Genomic DNA, 22257 nt, shown 5'->3' with positions numbered 1-22257 from the left:
TAAAACAAAAATTATAATTTTGTTAACCAAAAAGTTCTGTGACAAATGTCATGATGGGAAAAACTTGAAAGAAAGGAACTTGAAAAATTATGTGAGGGAAGCAAAGTGTTTTACATTGCATGTCTGTTTGTTTTAGCATGCTAAATAAAAAGCTTGGGTTGTATATCAGTCTCCTATGGTTCTTGACAGAATTCGGACTGTCTCCAATTATGATCCAATTGCATCTGTTAAAGAAACTCCTGAAACTGGCAAAGTAGCAAGCTCTTCATGTGATAGCACCCGGCCCAGCTGAATGTCAGGTACTGATGTAGTGCCCCCATGGTTAGTGTGAGGCCCGTTCCAGTCGATCCCGTAGTCTTCAGAAACCTGAACATGGAATAATCTTGATTAGTGTTGTAGTTACAACTACTTTAATAATGCTTTAGGTCATTGCACAACCTATTTGGGACTTTTTTTGGTCAGCATGTTGGTAAGTATTTAAATAATATATGTTAACAATCAAATATTATAAAACTGTACAATTCTGCATAGGCTAGAAAATGTACATGCGACAAAGAAATCTTAGCTCAGAAAATGTTGGAGAGCTTAGGTTTGAATCGCTGAGTATCACCTTTTAGCACATGGTTTTTCTCCCCTAGTCAAAAACTAAGAACAGTATGTAGCAGCTTTTTTATTTGCTTATGGTCAGGTAGTTTTAATAACTTTGCTAAAAGGCTGTTGTTCTCTAACCTCTGAAGGATCCTCCACGGGGCCTTGGTCTCTGTTTCTTATCCAGAGTTGCTGTGGTGACTGATTCCGTTCAGTTCTAAGACCATGACTGTTCCACGCATCTCTGAAAGAGTCGAGGTTGCTCTGTATGTGTGGAAGGAAAACTCGGTGCATGCAGATGGATTTCACTGTCTGGATTAAGTGTTCCCTGATGTTCCAGTGAAGTGAACATCTGATAGAAAAGGTCTAGGGCATGCTCGTAGACATCTCTCCACATCCTCTCTATTCTGTGATTAAAATAACATGTTTATGTGATGTAATTTTCATAAAGCATTAAACTGGTAGAGTCTATAACACAGCAACAAAACATGTTATTTACCGCTGATTGTGGACACTTCGGCCTGTGATGTGAGAGTTCCTGTTGGTACCTCTGCTCCTGATCATGAATTCAGCTACATCGGCATTCTCCCCACCTTTATCAGACCGAACCCTCGATGGCAGTCCGTACTGCTCAACAGCAGCAATAAAGCTCTCCAAGACTGTTCTAGCTCTGTTGTTGCCAGCCACTGTCAAGTAGACAATTAGTCGACTGAATCCATCCGTGCCACCATGGACAACAAATCTCCATCTGTGAGACAATATGTAAAACACAAAAAATCACAACCTTTTTGTAGAACAATTATTAAAATATCTATAATATGGTTAAGTATTCCTATGCCAATACCACTGATACCTTATTAGCTTATGGTTGCCGTCAATGTGCCATAAGGAGTTTGGACCTGGTACAGAATACTGCCGTCGTCTTAATACATGCAGCTGTAGACGTCTGATGTTCACTCCTTCTGCATCACCTCTTGCATTCAGAAATCCATGCATTAGCTTGGATGGCTCCTGTGGACTTCACTTACAATACGCTCCAACTCCTCATCAGTAACAGATGAATAGAGGTCTGTCTTTATACACAGATGAAAAACACTGAGTAATGTTGGAGTTTACGAAAGATTATTTTAGACTGGTCGACAATCAGGTCTATAAGTGATGACGTGATGAATCCTGCTTCCATGCTCAAACTACTCTGTGTTTTTTAAGGCTGTTGTGCTTTTAACACGTTTTAATGCTTTGCATCTTGGTCTATCTAATCTCAACAAGCCCCTAAAAACAGTCAGTGATCACTGTCGGCCTCTCTAGGGTTTTATTACCACTGTTGATTTTAAAACTCAGTTTTTAAAACCTGACGGTGTAACTACAGCCCAGCCCATGCAGCAGTATATTAATGACTAACCTATATTAATGACAGGATGGACTATCTCGATTGTTCTCCTGACGGAAGTTTTGTCCATTTACAGCATCCTGCCATGCGATTGCATTTTGGCCCTAACCATCGAGAAAGGTTAGCGTGCTCCAGCTTCACTGTGTTTATGCTGTGTAGCTAGCGATCACATAGCCAGTGTTGGGAAGGTTACTTTTAAAATGTATTCCATTACAGATTACAGATTACATGCCCCGAAATGTATTCTGTAACGCATTCCGTTACGTTACTCAATGAGAGTAACGTATTCTGAATACTTTGGATTACTTAATATATTATCATGCTGTTTACAACTACATGAATGTACTATTGCTGTGATTTATTACTGTTACTGAAGGTTCGCGGCTCCGAACCGTAGTAAAGGGACCTCTGGCTAATACGTCGGGTTCGTGTCGGGCTCGTAGCTGAAAACTAGCTTTACTTTGTTGTCTGGGTCAACTTTGCTAGCAGAGACAGAGAGAGGCGTTGAAAGGCTGCTCCAACAGAACTTATTGTTTTTGGAGGAAAACACGAACACAGTGTACAGTTGAGTCTTAATAGCTTACTTACAGCTGGGCTCGTCAGGCTCTCTTCTTGGCTGCAGTGGTTATTATTATATTTACATGCTTCCAGCTCTCGTTTTTGCTCGATGACAGCTCGTACTTTTCCTTTTTCTCCCTCCCTCGCTCACAGACACATAACGGGTATGGCAGTCCATTCTCCCTGCAGCACGGACTACACTGCCCATGATGCTACATTCTTTAGAGCTATACCGGTAGCATTCTGCCTATTAGCTTAGCACAACAACAACAGGCGCTCTCTCACCCAGGAAACATGCAGAGAGAGAGCGTCACCCTGTAACCATGGCAACCGTAAGGCTGCCGCCTGGAACAACAGAACGTAGCTGTCAAACAAAACCCAAACAGTCCTGACCTGCCACAATATGAAACAGGGAAGTACCGCCGTGTAATCCATTTATTTCAACAAAGTAACTGTATTCTAAATACCACCTTTTTAAACGGTAACTGTAACGGAATACAGTTACTCATATTTTGTATTTTAAATACGTAACGGCGGTACATGTATTCCGTTACTCCCCAACACTGCACATAGCACATCATTATATACCAGCAAGCCCAACTTCAGTAACTTCAATTCAATTCAATTTTATTTATATAGCGCCAAATCACAACAAATGTCGCCTCAAGGCGCTTCATAGATACAGAGAAAAGCCCAACAATCATATGACCCCCTATGAGCAAGCACTTTGGCGACAGTGGGAAGGAAAAACTCCCTTTTAACAGGAAGAAACCTCCGGCAGAACCAGGCTCAGGGAGGGGCGGCCATCTGCTGCGACCGGTTGGGGTGAGAGAAGGAAGACAGGATAAAGACATGCTGTGGAAGAGAGACAGAGATTAATAACAGATATGATTCAATACAGAGAGGTCTATTAACACATAGTGAGTGAGAAAGGTGACTGGAAAGGAAAAACTCAATGCATCATGGGAATCCCCCGGCAGCCTACATCTATTGCAGCATAACTAAGGGAGGATTCAGGGTCACCTGGTCCAGCCCTAACTATATGCTTTAGCAAAAAGGAAAGTTTTAAGCCTAATCTTGAAAGTAGAGATAGTGTCTGTCTCCCGAATCCAAACTGGAAGCTGGTTCCACAGAAGAGGGGCCTGAAAACTGAAGGCTCTCCCTCCCATTCTACTTTTAAATACTCTAGGAACAACAAGTAGGCCTGCAGAGCGGGAGCGAAGTGCTCTAATAGGGTGATATGGTACTACAAGGTCATTAAGATAAGATGGGGCCTGATTATTTAAGACCTTGTATGTGAGGAGAAGGATATTGAATTCAATTCTGGATTTAACAGGAAGCCAATGAAGGGAAGCCAAAACAGGAGAAATATGCTCTCTCTTTCTAGTCCCTGTCAGGACTCTTGCTGCAGCATTTTGGATTAACTGAAGGCTTTTCAGTGAGTTTTTTGGACATCCTGATAATAATGAATTGCAGTAGTCCAGCCTGGAAGTAATAAATGCATGAACTAGTTTTTCAGCGTCACTCTGAGACAGGATATTTCTAATTTTAGAGATGTTGCGCAAATGGAAGAACGCAGTCTTACATATTTGTTTAATATGTGCGTTGAAGGACATGTCCTGGTCAAAAATGACTCCAAGGTTCCTCACAGTGTTACTGGAGGCCAAGGTAATGCCATCCAGAGTAAGAATCTGGTTAGATACCATATTTCTAAGCTTTTCAGCGCCGAGTACAATGACCTCAGTTTTATCTGAGTTAAGAAGCAGAAAGTTAGTGGCCATCCAAGTCTTTATGTCTTTAAGACATTCCTGCAGTTTAACTAATTGGTGTGTGTTATCTGGCTTCATGGACAGATAGAGCTGGGTGTCATCTGCATAGCAGTGAAAATGTATGCTATGTCTTCTAATGATGCTGCCTAGGGGAAGCATGTATAATGTAAACAGAATTGGTCCTAGCACTGAACCCTGTGGAACTCCATAATTAACCTCAGTGTATGAAGAGGACTCTCCATTTACATGCACAAATTGGAGTCTATTAGATAGATATGATACAAACCACTGCAGTGCAATACCTGTAATACCTACAGCATGTTCTAATCGCTCTAATAGGATATTATGGTCAACAGTATCGAATGCTGCACTAAGGTCAAGAAGGACAAGCACAGAGATGAGTCCACTGTCAGAGGCCATAAGAAGATCATTTGTAACCTTCACTAAAGCTGTTTCTGTGCTGTGATGAACTCTGAAACCTGACTGAAACTCTTCAAATAAACCATTCCTCTGCAGATGATCTGTTAGCTGTTTGACAACTACTCTTTCAAGGATTTTTGATATGAAAGGAAGGTTGGAGATTGGCCTATAATTAGCTAAGACTGCTGGGTCTAGAGATGGCTTTTTGAGTAAAGGTTTAACTGCAGCCACCTTGAAGGCCTGTGGTACATAGCCGATTATTAGAGATAGGTTGATCATATATAAGATCGAAGAATTAATCAATGGCAGGACTTCTTTGAGCAGTTTTGTAGGAATGGGGTCTAAAAGACACGTTGATGGTTTGGAGGAAGTAATTATTGAAGTTAACTCAAAAAGATCGATTGGAAAGAAAGAGTCTAACTTAACATCAATGGAACTAAGAGTAGCTGTAGATAATATTACATCTGTGGGATGATTATTGGTAATTTTTTCTCTAATGATAAAAATTTTATTTGTGAAGAAGTTCATGAAGTCATCACTAGTTAACGTTAAAGGGATGGTTGGCTCAAAAGAGCTCTGACTTTTTGTCAGCCTGGCTACAGTGCTGAAGAGAAACCTGGGGTTTTTCATATTTTCTTCAATCAGTGATGAGTAGTAAGCTGTTCTGGCTTTGCGGAGGGCTTTCTTATAAAGCAACAAACTATTTCTCCAGGCTAAATGATGATCCTCTAAATTTGTGACACGCCATTTCCTCTCCAGATTACGAGTCATCTGCTTTAGGGTACGTGTTTGAGAATTATACCACGGGGTCAGGTACTTCTAATTAGAGACCTTAGTTTTCACTGGAGCTACAGTATCCAGAGTCGTACGTAGTGAGGAGGTGAAATTATTAACAAGATAATCGACCTCTGTTGGGGTAGCGTTCAGATAGCTGCTCTGCTCTGTGTTGGTACAGGGCATTGACGATGATAACAGTGGCTGGATTATATTCTTAAACTTAGTTACAGCGCTTTCAGAAAGACATCTACTTTGATAAAGTCCACTCTCCACTGCTGCGTAATCAATTATTGTAAATGTAAATGTTATCAGGAAATGATCAGACAGGAGAGGGTTTTCAGGAAACACTGTTAAATGTTCAGTTTCTATGCCATATGTTAAAACAAGATCTAGAGTGTGATTAAAGTGGTGGGTGGGTTCTTTTACATTTTGAGAGAAACCAATTGAGTCTAACGACAGATTAAATGCCATGTTGAGGCTGTCATTTTTAGCATCAACATGGATGTTAAAATCACCCACAATAATTATTTTATCTGAGCTCAGAACTAAATTAGATATAAAGTCTGAGAAATCAGACAGAAACTCTGTGTAAGGCCCAGGTGGACGATAGATGATAACAAGTAAGACTGGTTTCTGAGTTTCACAGCTGGGGTGGACAATGCTAAGCATCAGGCTTTCAAATGAATTAACAGTCTGTCTTGGTCTTTCATTAATTAATAGACTGGTGTGAAAAATTGCTGCCACACCGCCCCCTCGACCTGTGCTTCGAGATTTCTGGTAGTTAGAATGACTCGGGGGTGTTGATTCATTTAAACTAACATAATCATCCTGCTGCAACCAGGTTTCTGTAAGGCAGAGTAAATCAATTTGTTGATCAATTATTAAGTCATGTACTAACAGAGACTTGGAGGAGAGAGACCTAATATTTAATAATCCACATTTCACTGTTTTACTCTTTGGTTCAGATGTGGATACTGTATTGTTCTTTCTTTGTAAATGTTTAAGTTGTTTGTTGCTGGTTTTTAGTTTGTTTTTTGTCTTTTTGGAAGCAGACACAGTCTCTATGGAGATGGGTTTTTGGGGGGGTAGCAGGAGGAGAGAAGCTGCAGAGAGGCGTGTAAGACTGCAACTCTGCTTCCTGGTCCCAACTCTGGATAGTCATGTTTTGAGGGGTTTAATAAATTTGTCGATATTTCTAGAAATGAGAGCTGCTCCATCCAAAGTGGGATGGATGCCATCTCTCCTAACAAGACCAGGTTTCCTCCAGAAGGTTTGCCAATTATCTATGAAGCCCACATCGTTTCTGGGACACCACTCAGACAGCCAGCAATTTAAGGAGAACATGCGGCTAAACATGTCACTCCTGGTCTGATTGGGGAGGGGACCAGAGAAAACTACAGAGTCCGACATTGTTTTGGCAAAGTTGCACACCGATTCAATATTGATTTTAGTGACCTCCGATTGGCGTAACCGGGTGTCATTACTGCCGACGTGAATTATGATTTTATTGAATTTACGTTTACCCTTAGCCAGCAGTTTTAAATTTCCTTCAATGTCGCCTGCTCTGGCCCCTGGAAGACAATTGACTATGGTTGCCGGTGTCTCTAGCTTCACATGTCTGAGAACAGAATCACCAATTACCAGAGTTTGACCCCCAGCGGGTGTGTCACCGAGTGGGGAAAAACGGTTAGACACATGAACGGGTTGGTGGTGTACCTGGGGCTTCTGTTTAGGACTACGCTTCCTCCTCACCGTTACCCAGCCGTCTTTCCCCAGCTGCTTGGGATCTGCCGGGGAACAGCTAGCGGGGCTTACGCTATCTTCGGCTGCACCAGCTACAGGGGCCTGGCTAGCTAAGGGTGAGAGCAGGGTGCAAAGCCGAGTCTCCAGTTCAGTAATCCTGGCCTCCAGAGCTGCAAATATGCTACATTTGTTACAGATATCATTACTGCTAAAGGAGGCCGAGGAATAGCTAAACATCTGACACAATGAGCAAGAAAGTGCAGAAGGGACAGGTGAAGTAGCCATGGTGCTAACGGGTCGGCTACGAGCTAAGCTAGCGAAACAGTACAGAGACAGTGAGTGAATACTTTGGCTATAAATTAGGTAGTGAGTACACAGAAAGTGTGCTTCGGATGAAGCACGTGAAGATTATACTGTGAAAAAAAGAATGTATTTAAAAGTTGTTAATTAAACTGCTAAGCAAATAAGCTACTCAGAAACACCACTGTGTTTGAGCAGGAACAGGAAGCGATACTATACCACAGAGCGAGCGAACACCAAGTGACAGCCGTGTAACCCCACAAAATGTTTACTTTCCTGTCTTCATTTATGTTGGAAGTGATAGCAGAGCTGTACATCTTAATTTGATTTTGAAATCTCTTGGTGTGAACATGCTATATTATATTTAGATGGGAACTAGCGAGCTAACTTCCTGCTAACTTGTAACTCCATTAAATTTCATAAATTTGGTTTTCATGGATGCCTGGATGTTAAACGTAATTGTTGCACCTGGTAAAGGAGCAACGCTGATAATTTTATTACAGAATTTAGACAGTTTTTCAGTTCTCAGTGAGTAAATACCTTAAGCCGTTTTGTTCCATACGCCTCCTGATTGTCCTTTCAGACAATCTGTGAGTTTGCCGCTGTTCCGCGATGCTTTGCTGGAGTACTTCATGTAAGTTTGCAGTCACTCTACCATCAATGTCTTGGTTGGAGAGTGCGGAAATAAGTCCAAGAATTTCAATAAATTCCTCAGTTTTATTTGTCACATGCTCCAGCTGAGCAATTCCTGCTTCAACATTATCTGCTAGGTCTAAAATATCTCTTACCAACTCGAGAGAGATTTCACGAAAACCCCCCATGACGGTAGCCATGTTTTGCAAGGAGCCACTCCAGACCAAAGCAATAGTTTTGACTGGATAGGTGTTAACCCCGCCTCTTTACCTTGATGGGTGAGGCTGACAGATAAAATTAATTCAAGATGAGAGCCAGGCGCCAGGACTGCCAAAATGAAATAAATAAATATATCATTAAATAATTAATTAAATGTGTCAATAATTAATTAAAATGTGAAATACATAAATAATTATTTAAATGTTTCAATAATTAATTGAATGTGTCAATAATTAATAAAAATGTGAAATACATGAATAATTAATTGAATGTGTCAATAAATAATTAATTAAATGTGTCAATAATTAATTAAAATGTGAAATACATAAATAATTAATTAAATGTGTCAATAATTAATTAATTACATGTGTCATAACTATTTATTTAATTAATTAATTCCCATTTTAATTAATTAATTATTTAATGGTGTATTTAATGAATTCATTATGGCAGTCCTGGCGTTCCATACAAAACATTTAACACTTTTGAATTTGCTGTGCTGACGCTTCTTTCAGCCAAGGAGACCCAGCATCACACTTTCTTAGGTCACACTGAAAAGTTAATACAAATAACACTGCTGGGTGAGCATACCTGAAGAATCATACAAAGGTTTTAGAAATGTATGTGGTTTCAGAGCATGATGTTGATAAACCTAACTGGAATAAAAATCCCTCTAGTGCTGTATTTATGTTGATTAAATATGCCATCATTTGGCTGTGCTTTTTCTGTTCCAGAGTAAAGGTTGTCCCATAATGGGAAGCCCTGTTCTCAGAATCATCTTTGGGGATGTGTCAGACTCCAGGAAAATGCATCTGGACTCTGGAATTCCAGCAACATTATCAGAACTCCATATGTTGGTGAAGACATTCTTCGATTTGAAAGAAGACTTCCGTTTGCGGTACATGGATGAAGACTTTAATGCATTTATCTTAACTTCAATGTCTGATGTAAAAGATAAAGGCACACTGAAAGTGATATACAATCCTAAACCCACACTTGAGGAACAATTCATCACATGTTTACACTTGCTAAGGAACTTCCAGCCCTGGGCCTTCTTTAGTTTCATCCTGCAGTGATGATACCCTGTACAGATCAACCCCTCATTCATCACCAGACGTTCAACCGACAAGACAGTTTTTCTGGCCCAATGTGTTTGTGGTCCCTAAATTTACATATGACGTGGAATTGGAACTCCAGCAGAAAAACACAGAATATGAAGCAAATGGCACACTCTTCAAGCCTGGCATAAAACTGAAGGGAGTCATCCTTGATGGATTAGCTCAAGAAATGCTGAAATACACAAAACATCCTAAAGACTATCAATGTGAAGAGGTAGCAGCAGCACTGACAAGGACCCATCCTTGTTTAGGGCAGCTAGGATCTAAGACAGGATTTTGGGGATGGAAGCAATCTCTGAAGTACAAAATGCAAAACTATCAAACAAAGCTTGGGCGGCTGGTGATCCTGAAATCTGTGTGAATTCCTTAAAGCACAAACAAGAAGGCCAAGAAAAAACTGCTGCCAACATCAAAAAACCAAGAAAGGTCGAGGTCTATTATGTCCCTTTACCCCTAAAAGGTGAAAGCACTGAAAGCTTGGAAATTGAAAGAGTGGCTCTACTCTCAGAAATCAAAAAGCGGGACAATGAAGCAATGATAAAAGCAAAAATGGAAATAACCTTCTCCCATAGACGACTAGAGATCGTGGAACAGAGGCCGATGATCAAAGACTTCATAAACAGATGGCCTGCCCTTTTCAAGGAAAGTGAAGTAAGTAAAATGCTTGTGTATAAATATAAATGGTAAATGGCCTGTATTTGTATAGCGCTTTTATTAGTCCCCCCTAGGGACCCCAAAGCGCTTTACACACCCAGTCATCCACCCATTCACACACTGGTGGAGGCAGCTACAGTTGTAGCCACAGCTGCCCTGGGGCAGACTGACAGAAGCGAGGCTGCCATATCGTGCCATCGGCCCCTCTGGTCAACACCAGTAGGCGGTAGGTGAAGTGTCTTGCCCAAGGACACAACGACCGAGACTGTCCAAGCCGGGGCTCCAACCGGCAACCTTCCGATTACAAGGCGAACTCCCAACTCTTGGGCCACGATCGCCCCCATTTGACGCCTTGAGGCGACTTTTGTTGTGATTTGGCGCTATATAAATAAAATTGAATTGAATTGAATTGAATTTGTATCAACAAATTTAAGTATTGTTTGTTTTGTCAGCGCTTTTAACTATATTACTGAATATTTTTCTGTAGATGGACTGAAGATTTGAGCAAAAAACCCTTTTGTCTGTATTTTAGCCAACTTATAATAAATTTAAACTAAACTTTGGTGAATAACGTAGTGGTCCTAGTGGTAAGGGTGGTGACTTTAAGGCCTTTTTTCCAGCAGCACTGCTCAGCCAAAACTGCTCAGTACAGTGTGGGTTAACACAGCTCAAATCAGTGTAGTTGATTTTCCCTGCCAAATCCGTGAAAAACAAAACAAAACACTAGTTAAGTGGTATTAGTTGCAGTCATCATCTTCATTGGAGACAGAAATAGCACAAGGTAAACAGTGTGAAGTATAATTCAGGAGCACTACAGCACAATAATGGGGGTGATTTTCAACATGAACCACAATGAAGCAGGTACTAAAAATTTGGGGGAAAATAGCGAATCATGCTGTTGGAAAAGGCTGTCTATCCGAACCACAACCATCCGAGTCATGCTGAGTAGTGCTGTTGGGAAAACCCCAATAACAGTATTATAAGAAAAGGCTAAATTAACTTTGAATGCTGTTGTCATGGAAAAGGACACGTCAAACTTAAAACTCAGCTACAAACAGTTTAGGTCTTGACAAACTTCACTGATGGTTCAAATGTTTAGCAACTTTCAGTGTGTTGATTCAACAGTCTGTATTTAAACTTCTAGTTTTCTATATTTATGTATGTTTTATTTCCAGGTGAATGCATGTTCCTGCGGATCACTACAAAACCCCTGCAGGCGAAGTTCTTGGCTCAGCTGGACAATTTAACAGACAAGCTGATGCAAATTTTTGAGAGGAGCAAAGGAGCAAAGGGCCAAAAGATCAAGGATATCATGGCGATCAGTAGTTTGGTCAGTACTAATGATAAACCCATCAATTAAATGCAATCAACCAATTACATTTTTTTCACCCTTTTTTTTTCAGCCTTGCATTAGTGTGATGACATCGACATAAAGAGGGAGCATACTCTTAAAAGCCTGGTGAAGTTCCAGACCTACTGTTCAAGGAGTATCTGGTACGCTTATCACACTTTATTTTCTAGCTTAAATTTGAGTTAGGTTCATCGCACGCAAAATGCTCATATATTCAAATAAGACAATATAATTGTGAAATATGTATTATTCTTAATAGTCATTGTTGAAACTTGTACTGGAGAACACTTTTTAAGGGGACAGATTCAGCAAAAATTCAATTGTTCATTCTTTTGGTGATGCCATGTAGATATCTACTGCCTCTATAAACACGGTAAATGTGAAGAAAACATTCATCCATTTTCTGTCAGTGTTTCAATTCAGTTTATTTATATAGTGGTATATCACAGCAACAGTCGTCTCAAGGCACTTCATAAAGTAAACACTCCAATGAAGTTCAGTTAATTATGTCAATTAGTAAAAAGTCTTCTGTATAAGGAACCCAGCAGATTGCATCGAGACACTGACTAGTGTCACTGGCGTTACAGCAATCTCCTGGTTTCAGGAATAATGTGCCTAAAACAAGCTGTTTCAAAAGGTTCCCAATTGTCATGAATTAAGGGAAATTGACCAAGCCCACACACACACACACACACACACACCTACACCTATAGAGATTGACAGACCACGTGACTTTCGTGCATTGCATGCCGGGAACTCGTGGCAAAACAATCCAAGTACCGCATCAAATGCAAGCATTTGCAGCACCGCAAAACGTTCATTCTCCGGTTCCAATACCTTCCTGCTTTTTCTTTGCCCCCCAAAAAAGTTATGTACAAAACGAAGGAGAACAATGCCGGTCCGTACAAAGACAGACTTGATGAAAAGTCAAAGAAAAGATACGAGGAAAAAATCAAAGGAGTGAAAGGGTCAGACCCTTACGAGCACACAGAGGGACAAAATACGTTAGCGTGCTGCCCAACTTTCACCACCACATATTTATAATCATACGGTTCTTGGAGTGAGTGCATACACTCATGAAGTTTAGTAACTTCAGGTCACTGCAACAAGCCCAGGTACAGTTTACCGACGAATGGGTACAGGACCATGAAATGCACCGTGTAGAACGAAAGACCATCGTACGTATCATAAGTTCACCAGTCTCACAAATCGTCTTCATAAATACACATTCGTTAACCGTTTATTAATACGACCTTTGAGCTCAACGGTAATTAATTAGTAGTGGAAATAATTTCTGGTTCGCATTACAGAAATGTAGCAGTGACAATAATATTGTATGCTGTAATCGTACTGGGCTATTAGTGATACAAAACAATTGTTTTATCCTGTGAATAAAAGTATATGTTTTTGTCGATGTACCATGGTAATAACAGAAGCGAAACGCAACATTGTGTCAGGACAATTCACTGTTTATGCACAATAAACAAAGGAGCATAGCGACAGTTTCTGTTCATCGCCAGACTTGCTTGTAACCTATATCACCAATTATGTTAAGAAAAATGACGTATTAACTACAACAGAAGACTGACCTTTGTGGGAATGCTTGGAGCAGACTAACCTGTGAGCTGGATGTTCTGGGACGTTATATTTGGTCTTTGAATGGCTGCAATCCAGGCCATCCATCGCCTCTTTGTTACTACGGAAACATGGCTGAATAATTTCTCTTCAACGACATAATGCGATAACAACCGATCTCTTTACCCGTCGGCTTCCCGTGGCTGTCATGCGACCGGCTATTGCAGTTAATAATACAACAGCTTCTTGCCATTTTTTGTGTTTCTTTTTATCGCTGTGTAACTGTTTTCAATTGAAAGTACCTCTTGCCACGAGTTTCCAGAATCCTTTGCGGTTTTACCCCTGAATGACGTCACATTTTCAATAGACACTTGAGGAGCTACTGCTCTATTTCAAGCCCCTCCCAAGGGGAGGTACAAAATACCTGAACCCAAACTAGTGATAGAAAACAGATTGACGGGTTTTATTCATGTTTGGAGTGTTTATAGAGGCAGTAGAGACCCATGTTTCAGCACAAAAGGATACAAAGCTGAGTTTTGCATAATATGTCCCCTACAAGTGACAGAGCCCTTAACCTGAAACCACCTGTTTTTCAGACCTCCTTCACTGAGGATGAACGGTTGAGATCCACTGCAGCAACTGTCATGGGTATTTACACCATCAGAAGAGAAGGCGTTCAGGAGCCAGAGGATGTGGGAGTTGTCATTGAAGGTACTACAGTTATGAACAACCTCGGTAGTGTCATCATGGCATTCATCGTCCTGTTTGGACTGATTTATGCACTTGATCTGAGCTATCCAAATGACCTCAAGTACACTTTCGAGTTTTGTCAGAAGATTTTAATGAATCTGGATGGACAAAGGCTCAGTACAAAGATGCAGCAAATGAAAATGAAGATGTTTGCTTAGGCAAACAAGACCCCATCACAAAATTTGATTTTGGTCTTTTTATCTCTTTTGTTCAAACTGTGGCCTTTTTTTTTTTCGAAAAATGGAAGTTGTCTATTTTTGTCTGCTGTTCTGTTGTGAATGATATAACCTTTAATCTATACTACTATAGATAGATAAAAGGACTGTGGGAATTTAGCTCAAAAAAAGTTTAATAGTTGTAACCAGCATTTTCTTTTTAATTGCTTTTGGGATTTTCAAAGAGACAAAACAAATGTTGACAAGTTTGGTGTCTTCCAGTGTTTTAAAGTTGGTGTTCCCGTTCTTATAAGCTTGTAAAAGTTTGAATGTAATTGGTTTTAGAGAAGTAAAGTTGAACGTTTTTTTTTATTAAAATACCTCTCCTTTGGTAACACAAAAATGTTCTTAATGAAAACACACACACATACACACATACATACATACATACATACTTACTTAACCTCCTAGGACCTGACATTTTGAGTTATTTAGACCAAAATACTCAATTTTGCTCTACAAGGGCCTGATATCCACTTACGAGGACATTATGCTGCTACTGTTCTATCAAATTTTTAAACGAATATCCTCATATGTAGCTCTGATTTTTCATAAAAACAAAAATAAGGTTAAAAAAAATATCTGGTAATTCTTTGTTTTTACATTCATCGGGCCTGTCAGGTGTCGCTGTGTGCAGGCAGGAAAAGGACCCAAAGTGCAAAATCACAGCAGGCAAATGTTTACTTCAAACTCAGCTTTTATTGCTGGATGGCAAAACGTAACAAAAAATCCAAAAATCCAAATAAACTTACATAAACAGGCAGACAGAACACACAGCATAAATGAGGGTAGATCACAACAAGGACGGAAGAAAACACAGGGCTTAAATACACAGAGGGAGCAATCAGGGAATGAGTAACAGGAGGGAAACACAGCTGGGGCAAATCAGGCCTAATGAAACAGGGGAAGCAAAGCCAGATACATTAACATAAGAAATGGAGCTTCAAAATAAAACAGAAAACATAACACAGACTGAACTTACAGACACAGACTCACAGTCAGGCACTACAACAGAGGGAACAGAGACGTGGGACCAGGGCAGTCACAGACACTGACTGGACACGGGGATATAGCCGACAGGGGAGACAGCAACTAAGGAATACACAGAGACATAAACCATAAGAAAGAACTCTAACAAAAACCCAAAGACTAGAAATGATAAATAATATAATATACTCAAAAACCCTGGGTCAACGACCCAGGCATCCTAACAGGGCCCCAATATGCCCAACTATCAAAGAGAAATTAAAAATGCATGCCGTGGAAGAGTTCGGGTCTTAGGAGGTTAAGTTTACTTTCAAAATCTTCCTCCTTTCTTCATGATCCCTTTCACCTTGATGAGATTTCCAGTTCTAGACACTCTGAAGCATCCCCACACCTTAATACTCCCACCACTGTGTTTAAATGTGGTGTTCTGTGGATTGTATACCTCTACCTTCTTCCTCCAAACATAAGCAGCATCTCTAGGGCCTAAGAGTAGTAGTTTCATCTCACCTGACCACAGGTGATACTTTCAGTATGCATAATGTTTCTCCAAGTTATCCTCAGCATACTGTCTGGCTTCAAGGTGTCTCTTCTGCAGAAGTGGACTTTTTCTTGGTGTGCAACTTCACACTCAGGGTATCAGTGATTGTCTTATTTGAGACTGCAATTTGTGAATTCAATTCGTTAAGTATTGTTGGGTTGTTTAAAATGTTCAGTGACTGGCATAATATGATGTGAATTGCAATGTTCAGTAGGTTATCATTGTGAATTTGCTGAAAACCTACCTGCAAGTGTCACTATAAATATATATACACAATGATTCTTACGTGAAATCGGATTTTACAAATTCCAGTTTGTTTTCAGTCTTGCCTAGTAATACAAAGGTGTGTTCTATTCAGATTTGATATTCATTTCAAATGTAAAGTAAGCACATTGATTTTGTTAAGGTTAATTTGACCATGTGACATGTATGTTTATTCACAAAATATTATGTTTCTGCTTTTAGTTCAAATGAATAAAACTGAGTTGAAAAAACAAATACATTTTGTCATTATTTTAATAATTACATTTGTTTTCTGGTAATTAAAAATGATTTAGTTGAACTTAAAATAATCATTTCAATTCAAAAGAAAATCTAGCTCAAATGAATGACATTGTATTCAGTTGAACCAACCAAAACCTTTCACATCTTATTAATGTAATTTTTTTTCCTTTTAAATGTGTTTAAAAAAATGTGTTCTACTGACACAATTTAATTAAATTGTCATAATGTATGTAGATTTGGTTGAACCAAAATAAATGTATTACGTGGAAAACCTCCTATCAATCAAATTGAGTTCATCCAATGACTAATTTTTATGAGTGTATAATGTAAACAGAATTGGTCCTAGCACTGAACCCTGTGGAACTCCATAATTAACCTCAGTGTGTGAAGAGGACTCTCCATTTACATGCACAAACTGGAGTCTATTAGATAAATATGATACAAACCACTGCAGCACAGTACCTGTAATACCTACAGCATGTTCTAATCGCTCTAATAGAATATTATGGTCGACAGTATCGAACGCTGCACTGAGGTCTAGCAGGACAAGCACAGAGATGAGTCCACTGTCAGAGGCCATAAGAAGATCATTTGTAACCTTCACTAAAGCTGTTTCTGTGCTGTGATGAACTCTGAAACCTGACTGAAACTCTTCAAATAAACCATTCCTCTGCAGATGATCTGTTAGCTGTTTGACAACTACTCTTTCAAGGATTTTTGATATGAAAGGAAGGTTGGAGATTGGCCTATAATTAGCTAAGACTGCTGGGTCTAGAGATGGCTTTTTGAGTAAAGGTTTAACTGCAGCCACCTTGAAGGCCTGTGGTACATAGCCGATTATTAGAGATAGGTTGATCATATTTAAGATCGAAGCATTAATTAATGGCAGGACTTCTTTGAGCAGTTTTGTAGGAATGGGGTCTAAAAGACACGTTGATGGTTTGGAGGAAGTAATTATTGAAGTTAACTCAGAAAGATCGATTGGAGAAAAAGAGTCTAACTTAACATCAATGGTACTAAGAGTAGCTGTAGATAATATTACATCTGTGGGATGATTATTGGTAATTTTTTCTCTAATGATAAAAATTTTATTTGTGAAGAAGTTCATGAAGTCATCACTAGTTAACGTTAAAGGGATGGTTGGCTCAAAAGAGCTCTGACTTTTTGTCAGCCTGGCTACAGTGCTGAAGAGAAACCTGGGGTTGTTCTTATTTTCTTCAATCAGTGATGAGTAGTAAGATGTTCTGGCTTTGCGGAGGGCTTTCTTATAAAGCAACAAACTATTTCTCCAGGCTAAATGATGATCCTCTAAATTTGTGACACGCCATTTCCTCTCCAGATTACGAGTCATCTGCTTTAGTGTACGTGTTTGAGAATTATACCACGGGGTCAGGTACTTCTGATTAGAGACCTTAGTTTTCACTGGAGCTACAGTATCCAGAGTCGTACGTAGTGAGGAGGTGAAATTATTAACAAGATAATCGACCTCTGTTGGGGTAGCGTTCAGATAGGTGCTCTGCTCTGTGTTGGTACAGGGCATTGACGATGATAACAGAGGCTGGATTATATTCTTAAACTTAGTTACAGCGCTTTCAGAAAGACATCTACTTTGATAAAGTCCACTCTCCACTGCTGCGTAATCAATTATTGTAAATGTAAATGTTATCAAGAAATGATCAGACAGGAGAGGGTTTTCAGGAAACACTGTTAAATGTTCAGTTTCTATGCCATATGTTAAAACAAGATCTAGAGTGTGATCAAAGTGGTGGGTGGGTTCTTTTACATTTTGAGAGAAACCAATTGAGTCTAACAACAGATTAAATGCCATGTTGAGGCTGTCATTTTTAGCATCAACATGGATGTTAAAATCACCCACAATAATTATTTTATCTGAGCTCAGAACTAAATTAGATATAAAGTCTGAGAAATCAGACAGAAACTCTGTGTAAGGCCCAGGTGGACGATAGATGATAACAAGTAAGACTGGTTTCTGAGTTTCACAGCTGGGGTGGACAATGCTAAGCATCAGGCTTTCAAATGAATTAAAAGTCTGTCTTGGTCTTTCATTAATTAATAGACTGGTGTGAAAAATTGCTGCCACACCGCCCCCTCGACCTGTGCTTCGAGATTTCTGGTAGTTAGAATGACTCGGGGGTGTTGATTCATTTAAACTAACATAATCATCCTGCTGCAACCAGGTTTCTGTAAGGCAGAGTAAATCAATTTGTTGATCATTTATTAAGTCATGTACTAACAGAGACTTGGAGGAGAGAGACCTAATATTTAATAATCCACATTTCACTGTTTTACTCTTTGGTTCAGATGTGGATACTGTATTGTTCTTTCTTTGTGATTGTTTAAGTTGTTTGTTGCTGGTTTATAGTTTGTTTTTTGTCTTTTTGGAAGCAGACACAGTCTCTATGGAGATGGGTTTTTGGGGGGGTAGCAGGAGGAGAGAAGCTGCAGAGAGGCGTGTAAGACTGCAACTCTTCTTGGCTGCAGTGGTTGTTATCATTTTCTATCTCCTGTTTCTGCTCGGTTTCAACTCGTAATTTTCGACTCTCCTTTTTCTCCCTCCCTCACGCTCACACACACACAGCGGGAGGGGCAGTCCCACATGTTCTCCCTGCAGCACGGACTATACTGCCCATGAGGCTACAGTCTTAAAGGGCCATGCCTGTAACACTCAGCTCATATTGCCTTTATATTAAATCAATTTGTGAATAATAAGTTTTAAAAAAATTTCTTCACATCAATATGCAAGTAGAGGTGACGTAATTTAGTGATTCACCTGATTCACCTGATCCAGCCTTAACTATAAGCTTTTTCAAAAAAGAAAGTCTTAAGCCTAATGTTGAAGGGGCTGAAGGCTCTGCTTTCCATACTACTTTTAAATATCTTAATAACCACAAGTAAGCCAGCAGTCTGAAAGATATGTGCTCTAATGGGGTGATATGGTACTATGAGGTCTTTAAGATGTCTGTCAAAGGACTGAAAGGCCAGTATGTGGAGTGGGCCCAAAAGCAGGCTCAGTTGAAAGCAGGGACGATTTTAGATTTTAGCCCCTGCTTTCAACTGAGCCAATCAAAGCACCGCCAAAGATTTCTTACTTTTTTTGGACAATATTTGGTGTTTGTGGGACACACTACTAAAAATATAAAAAGCATACAGTACTTAATTGAGATGGAACATTTTAACAACAAAAGTATAGATACCCCCTCCCCCCTCCAAAAATGGTTTGTTCCAGCTTGCCTTTCCCCTACTCTGGCTCTAGCGCCATTGCTGCCAGAGTGATAGTGGCTGAGACGCAGCGGAGCAGAGGTGTAAGAGCCTGGCTTAAAACAGCACATATTAGCTGCATTTAACCTTCAGTTACTCTTTATATTGTTAGGTAGGAGTCAGACCATGTTTCTTTTAGCTGAAAAACATTACACCAGGTAACCTGCAGTGTTGAAAACGTGTTTCCTGACGATGTTTGCTGCCCTACAATCCGTCCTGCTCTGTAGTAAAATCAGCTACATTTGACCGTCCTGTTGCTCCCATTGAAATGTATACAGACTATTTAAAATCTAAAACTTAACATTGTCCGTAGCCTACTGTTGTTACCACTGTCCTGTTTGAAATGTAATGAGAGAAACTGGTTATTTTGTCATATGTGCCGGTATTGAACCCAAGGTACTAACTAGCTAACTGACTGGATGCCCATTAACCTTATAACTCCTGTTGTGTGTGTGTTTGTGTGTGTGTGTGTGTGTGTGTGTGTACAGAGAGACAGCCAGGTTCATAATGGATATGAGCAAGTTTTTTTAAAAACAGGAGCCACATTTAGGTAAAAGTGTAAGATCACATGATCAATCAATAAAGGATAATGAATAATGTTAGATCAGTGTTTCAATGTTTATATCTTTTATTAGATGTTCATGTGGTTTGGTTATTTGCCTTTTGGTTGAAAGTACACTGAGAGGACTTGTGTGTTAGTGATCTTAATAGTATTTTTTTCATCTAATTGAATCTATTTGTGTATGATTGTCAGTCCAAAGAGGGAGAGAGGAAAGAGGGAATGTGAGGAGAAAGTACAAGGTCAGGAAGAACCAGGTAAGCAAACAGACAGGGAACAGAGACAGGCAGAAACTGTTAAACTGACAAAGAAAAACAAACAACTAATTTTACTCACACAATCTGGAAGTTGTGTTCTCCCTATATTAAAGCTGCTGTACAGAATCTGCAAAACAAACTGGGTTGTCAGCCCTGGCACTGCATTACCATATTGAGCTTCAGTCAGAGGAAGTCGCGGTTGCCAAAAACTTTTTGAAGCTCAAGAGTGAGGCTGGTGCCATCCCAGATATGTTAACATTGTGCAATCTTCAGGATAATCAGATCTTCCCCACAATGAAAACTGTTATTCAGGTTGCCCTAACAAACCCAGTTAGCAGCTGTAGCTGTGAGAGGTCTTTTAGTGTCTTTAATCCGCTCCATACCTGGCTGAGAAGGACCATGGGTCAAAGCAGACTCCAGCACCTGGCTGTGATGTCAGTTGAGAAAGAGATGCGTGAGAGACTTGACCACCAAAATGTGATAGACAGATCTGCCAACCTCAAGGTGAGGCGACACAGGTTAAAAGAAAAGAAAAAATCTGCAGAGCCATAGTAGTATCTGCAGTAAAGATCTTTTCATACATTGTACCAAAGGCCAAGGTGTCTCAATTTTCTATTTTTTTAATAATATTTTGTACATTTCAAGGACTCTTCTATTTTTGGAGTGTGTTTTTTATGTATTTGTATCATATTATACATACACATTAAAAGTGAATCTCTGTCCAGAAAATGCAGTCAGTTTACTTTTTACTCACTATGAGCATCATTTATCATTTTCCCCCAGTAATTAAGGTTAGGATATGTATTTTTTTTTATTTTATTCCAATCCATTCTTCTTTAGCAGCATTTAAATAACCTTTATCAGATTTGATGGTTTTGTTACAGACTTTTAAAAAGTGTTTTGCTTTTCTTTCACAGATGTGGGGATTAAATTGTGTTAAAATGTACAAAACAGTGATGTCATGTTTTGTGACGAGGACCCAGGCACAGAGAGACTTGATGAATTTAAGAATCTTATGATTTAATAAAGAAATTTGCAGACTTGCACTGAGAGGGTAAAATTATGATGACTGATAATGGAGATGAAGACAACAGACGATGAGGACAGGGAGGAACAGGGGTTTAAATGCACCAAAGAGACAGTCAGAGAGAACTCGGGACAACTGGAGACATTTAAGGATGCAGGGACTGACAGAGACAAGGAAGAAGTCTCATTTTGACGAGTAAAGTCTATCTTGCCTGGATGGGCAGCTCTCTGGGTGCTCAGCACCCCCAAAGCTCTGATCCTAGAATCACCCCTGGTTGACAGGCTGGTTCACAATTATTTATTTAACTTAGGAGTTTCAACAATGAAAACATGGCAGAAGCGAGAGTCTCATGTGGGTCAGAGGGAAAGAAGGGTTGTTGCCAGGCAGAGAACACGGGCAGTAAGTAAATCTTGATAGAGTTAATCCTTACTTAAAAAGCAGCAAGGAGCTCTTGGAGGAAGCAACGGAGCTAATGTTCAGGTGAGTGGTGAGAAGGACTCTCAAGACAAGAACTGAAATTAAAAAGCTCCTTTAATTCTGTAGTCTCTCTAAAAACGTTACAACACAATAACTCAGGTAAACCAAGAGTTGGGAACTGAGTAATCTAGGACTCAAGGAAAGAACAAGGAACACAGCTTTTTAATGGAGGATGTGAAAAGGGATGAGAGAGTGAGAAATTAAAGGATAATGAGAAGATAGGAACTGAGTGGGAACACAGCTGACAGCAATCAAAAGCTAGCAAAAGCTAAACAGCAAATATAGACTCAAAAGTTAGGCGTTAAATAAAGCACAAAGAAATAAATGATCAGACTTCTAACAGAATACTATGCAGTTAGAACAAAAACGCTTTCTTAAAACACGAATCACAAACAACTGAAACACTGCGCCAAAGGCCAGTGAAAGCTAGTAAGACATTTTTCTAATTTCACTCTTACTCGTTTCAGACAAGTTGACACAAAACAAGTTTAAAACATGAAGCCAACTTGGGACTGACAAAACCTGCAGAGAACTGCAACATCTTGAGAAGACATCTTGATTCATAGAAA

General features: G+C 39.6%; 1 pseudogene; it reads right to left on the bottom strand.

Moving 5' to 3' along the window:
• Window positions 1-165: 165 nt before the first annotated feature.
• Window positions 166-8366, bottom strand: LOC148100088 (uncharacterized; annotated as a pseudogene).
• Between the last annotated feature and the right edge of the window lie 13891 nt (window positions 8367-22257).

Source organism: Neolamprologus brichardi, chromosome 13, assembly GCF_056152115.1.
Source record: "Neolamprologus brichardi isolate AB-2024 chromosome 13, ASM5615211v1, whole genome shotgun sequence".
In the NCBI taxonomy this organism is placed as follows: domain Eukaryota; kingdom Metazoa; phylum Chordata; class Actinopteri; order Cichliformes; family Cichlidae; genus Neolamprologus; species Neolamprologus brichardi.
The sequence above is the reverse complement of the archived record's forward strand: the minus strand, read 5'-3'. Positions and strand labels throughout refer to the sequence as shown.